The sequence below is a fragment of the Schistocerca serialis genome, unplaced genomic scaffold (genome assembly GCF_023864345.2).
Source record: "Schistocerca serialis cubense isolate TAMUIC-IGC-003099 unplaced genomic scaffold, iqSchSeri2.2 HiC_scaffold_213, whole genome shotgun sequence".
NCBI classification, from domain to species: Eukaryota; Metazoa; Arthropoda; class Insecta; order Orthoptera; family Acrididae; genus Schistocerca; species Schistocerca serialis.
In genome coordinates, this window is record NW_026047777.1 from 105,001 (window position 1) to 110,100 (window position 5,100).

Sequence of the window (5,100 nt, forward strand, 5' to 3'; positions counted from 1 at the left end):
TTGCCTGCTTTAAGCACTCTAATTTGTTCAAAGTAAACGTGCCGGCCCACCGAGACACTCAATAAAGAGCACCCTGGTAGGATTTCAACGGGGTCCGCCTCGGGACGCACGAGCACGCACGAGGCGGTCGCACGCCTTCGGCTCGCCCCACCGGCAGGACGTCCCACGATACATGCCAGTTAAACACCGACGGGCGGTGAACCAACAGCGTGGGACACAAATCCAACTACGAGCTTTTTAACCGCAACAACTTTAATATATGCTATTGGAGCTGGAATTACCGCGGCTGCTGGCACCAGACTTGCCCTCCAATAGATACTCGTTAAAGGATTTAAAGTGTACTCATTCCGATTACGGGGCCTCGGATGAGTCCCGTATCGTTATTTTTCGTCACTACCTCCCCGTGCCGGGAGTGGGTAATTTGCGCGCCTGCTGCCTTCCTTGGATGTGGTAGCCGTTTCTCAGGCTCCCTCTCCGGAATCGAACCCTGATTCCCCGTTACCCGTTACAACCATGGTAGGCGCAGAACCTACCATCGACAGTTGATAAGGCAGACATTTGAAAGATGCGTCGCCGGTACGAGGACCGTGCGATCAGCCCTAAGTTATTCAGAGTCACCAAGGCAAACGGACCGGACGAGCCGACCGATTGGTTTTGATCTAATAAAAGCGTCCCTTCCATCTCTGGTCGGGACTCTGTTTGCATGTATTAGCTCTAGAATTACCACAGTTATCCAAGTAACGTGGGTACGATCTAAGGAACCATAACTGATTTAATGAGCCATTCGCGGTTTCACCTTAATGCGGCTTGTACTGAGACATGCATGGCTTAATCTTTGAGACAAGCATATGACTACTGGCAGGATCAACCAGGGAGCTGCGTCAACTAGAGCTGAGCAGCCGGCCGCCCGGGAGTGTGTCCCGGGGGCCCGCGCGAACACGCAAGCGTCCGCTCAATTATTCTGCAAACAGGAGGAGGCTGAGCTCCCCTGCACAACACACCTCGAAACCCTCTCAGGTCCCGGCGGCGCGCAGCGCCGTCCTAAGTACTTGGTCGGGTTCGAGAGAGGCGCAATCGCCCGGAGTTAGGCGAGTAGACGCTTTAGGTGCGACCACCCGTGCTCCCAACTGAGCTTGCCGCTGCCGACAGAGGCCCGGGAGCGTGCTGTCGTGGCATTGCCGGCGGGAGACAACACGCGCCACCTACGGTGACCGGCAGCTCCAACGCCAGCGCCACAGAAGGACAAAAGCCCTACTTGGGTGCCGAAGCGAACTCTCCCAGCACAGCGCACGCGCCAACACGTCCGCACAGCTGCGATACAAACCACCTGCGAGAACCGCTGGGGCGACCGAGCAGCAGACGGCGTCGCGGCGCCGAGCGCCGGGCGGCGGCGCATCCTCAGCGCACAAAGTCCTCAATCGGACCAGCACACTGCAGATGGCCACCGCGCTTCGCACCGGGCCCGCGAGGACCTACTTTGGCCGCAAGGCGCCGCGAGCAGGGGGCGCCGGCGCGCAGCTGCGCCGCCTGCCGCGTCCGTCGGCCGGCGCGCCTGCCACCGGCCGCCCCCACCAGCCGGCTGTAGCGCGTGCGCCCACGCACCGCGCTGCCAGCACGCCGGGCGGCCCCCCCTCACCGGCCGGGGACGGTCCCACCCAGCCACCGCCGCGTATCGCCTCACACCCAGATCCCCTTTCACGTTCGTGGGCATGGTGGGTCCCCTTTCACGTTCGTGGGCATGGTGGGTATCCCTGAAACAACCGGTTAATAGCTCGACCGATCGTCGCCAACACTGATTCACCTCTAGCGAGAACAACCGCACCACAACGGGTTACCGGTTGTTCATTTGCGTAACGTCACCAGCAAACGTACACGTCCATCGCCATTTGCAACGAGTATTGCATGCCTGTGTCAGGTGTCACAACACACTACGTCTGCCCACATAGACGCAACAACATGTGCACGCCTAGAGAACACGTGGAAGGTAGACCCCGTACGTATGCGGTGTCCATTGCGCGAACGACTGTCAGCCCGCCTCTGCAGCATGTCGCAGATGTGGAACGCGGTGCAACATGCTATCACGGTGTGTGAGAAGAGACGACTACGTCCGAATACACGCTCCACTACATCAACAGACTGCTCATGCTGATCGCCATCCAGGGCGTCCGTTCCTCCCACACGTCTGTATGGCGTACCACACTGCAATCCAGCTCTTATAGGGAGACGACACGTAGCTGCGTGCACAATATTTGGACTGTATGGTCCGCCGTTGCTAGGCGCTGTCGTCATACGGTCACATGGGCCACGATGTATCATTCAGTACATACGGAGCAATGTGCAGTACAGTTTGTGGGTTTTGCGTACATCGGCGGACAGGTGACAGGCCGTACCACAACGTAGGCTGAGTACGTCGGCATGCGAAGGGCATTGAACATGCAAACTTCTCACCGACCAGCTTGCGAAGGCAGGGGGGAAGGGGGGGGGGCATGTACGTCCTGCTGCTATCCACACTACAGTGTATAGCAGGAGCATGTGGAAAGTCAGCAACACCTGCAAGGTGTTTAACATGACGCGATACACAGGGGACCGGGCAGTGCGAGTAGCGAACTATATTGCGAGGGTTGCGGTTAGGCAACACTACACTACTTTAACGGGTTGCATAACAATTACAGAGCAGGTTCAGCGACAACGTGCGTCAGGTTAAGGCGCAATATAGTTTAGGTTACGGCGCACTTTAGGTTAGGTTAAGGCACATTATAGGTTAGGTTAAGGCACAACATGGGTTACGTTAAGGCACAACATGGGTTACGTTAAGGCACAACATGGGTTAGGTTAAGGCACAACATGGGTTAGGTTAAGGCACAACATGGGTTAGGTTAAGGCACAACATGGGTTAGGTTAAGGCACAACATGGGTTAGGTTAAGGCACAACATGGGTTAGGTTAAGGCACAACATGGGTTAGGTTAAGGCACAACATGGGTTAGGTTAAGGCACAACATGGGTTAGGTTAAGGCACAACATGGGTTAGGTTAAGGCACAACATGGGTTAGGTTAAGGCACAACATGGGTTAGGTTAAGGCACAACATGGGTTAGGTTAAGGCACAACATGGGTTAGGTTAAGGCACAACATGGGTTAGGTTAAGGCACAACATGGGTTAGGTTAAGGCACAACATGGGTTAGGTTAAGGCACAACATGGGTTAGGTTAAGGCACAACATGGGTTAGGTTAAGGCACAACATGGGTTAGGTTAAGGCACAACATGGGTTAGGTTAAGGCACAACATGGGTTAGGTTAAGGCACAACATGGGTTAGGTTAAGGCACAACATGGGTTAGGTTAAGGCACAACATGGGTTAGGTTAAGGCACAACATGGGTTAGGTTAAGGCACAACATGGGTTAGGTTAAGGCACAACATGGGTTAGGTTAAGGCACAACATGGGTTAGGTTAAGGCACAACATGGGTTAGGTTAAGGCACAACATGGGTTAGGTTAAGGCACAACATGGGTTAGGTTAAGGCACAACATGGGTTAGGTTAAGGCACAACATGGGTTAGGTTAAGGCACAACATGGGTTAGGTTAAGGCACAACATGGGTTAGGTTAAGGCACAACATGGGTTAGGTTAAGGCACACCATGGGTTAGGTTAAGGCACACCATGGGTTAGGTTAAGGCACACCATGGGTTAGGTTAAGGCACAACATGGGTTAGGTTAAGGCACAACATGGGTTAGGTTAAGGCACAACATGGGTTAGGTTAAGGCACAACATGGGTTAGGTTAAGGCACAACATGGGTTAGGTTAAGGCACAACGTAGGTTAGGTTAAGGCACAACGTGGGTTAGGTTAAGGCACAACGTGGGTTAGGTTAAGGCACAACGTGGGTTAGGTTAAGGCACAACGTGGGTTAGGTTAAGGCACAACGTGGGTTAGGTTAAGGCACAACATGGGTTAGGTTAAGGCACACCATGGGTTAGGTTAAGGCACAACATGGGTTAGGTTAAGGCACAACATGGGTTAGGTTAAGGCACAACATGGGTTAGGTTAAGGCACAACATGGGTTAGGTTAAGGCACAACATGGGTTAGGTTAAGGCACAACATGGGTTAGGTTAAGGCACAACATGGGTTAGGTTAAGGCACAACGTAGGTTAGGTTAAGGCACAACGTGGGTTAGGTTAAGGCACAACATGGGTTAGGTTAAGGCACAACATGGGTTAGGTTAAGGCACAACATGGGTTAGGTTAAGGCACAACATGGGTTAGGTTAAGGCACAACATGGGTTAGGTTAAGGCACAACATGGGTTAGGTTACGGCACAACATGGGTTACGTTACGGCACAACATGGGTTACGTTACGGCACAACATGGGTTACGTTACGGCACAACATGGGTTACGTTACGGCACAACATGGGTTACGTTACGGCACAACATGGGTTACGTTACGGCACAACATGGGTTACGTTACGGCACAAATTAGGTTAGGTTACGGCACAAATTAGGTTAGGTTAAGGCACAAATTAGGTTAGGTTAAGGCACAAATTAGGTTAGGTTAAGGCACAAATTAGGTTAGGTTAAGGCACAAATTAGGTTAGGTTAAGGCACAAATTAGGTTAGGTTAAGGCACGATATAGGTTAGGTTAAGGCACGATATAGGTTAGGTTAAGGCACGATATAGGTTAGGTTAAGGCACGATATAGGTTAGGTTAAGGCACGATATAGGTTAGGTTAAGGCACGATATAGGTTAGGTTAAGGCACGATATAGGTTAGGTTAAGGTACGATATAGGTTAGGTTAAGGTACGATATAGGTTAGGTTAAGGTACGATATAGGTTAGGTTAAGGTACGATATAGGTTAGGTTAAGGTACGATATAGGTTAGGTTAAGGTACGATATAGGTTAGGTTAAGGTACGATATAGGTTAGGTTAAGGTACGATATAGGTTAGGTTAAGGTACGATATAGGTTAGGTTAAGGTACGATATAGGTTAGGTTAAGGTACGATATAGCGTAGGTTCAGATACACATTGTTGTAGGGAAAGGTGTATTGGGGGGGGGGGCGGCAGGTTCGTTGATAGTGATTATCGTAATTGGATGCCTGCGGT

At 51.8% G+C, this 5,100-nt stretch overlaps 1 non-coding gene across 1 annotated transcript in view; it reads right to left on the reverse strand.

Moving 5' to 3' along the window:
- The window catches only part of LOC126444004 (small subunit ribosomal RNA), a 1,909-nt gene extending 1,034 nt beyond the window's left edge, over window positions 1-875 (reverse strand). Inside the window, exon 1 of the ribosomal RNA XR_007582343.1 lies at window positions 1-875. This exon is cut by the window's left edge and continues 1,034 nt beyond it. This is a non-coding gene — a ribosomal RNA (small subunit ribosomal RNA).
- Window positions 876-5,100: the final 4,225 nt, after the last annotated feature.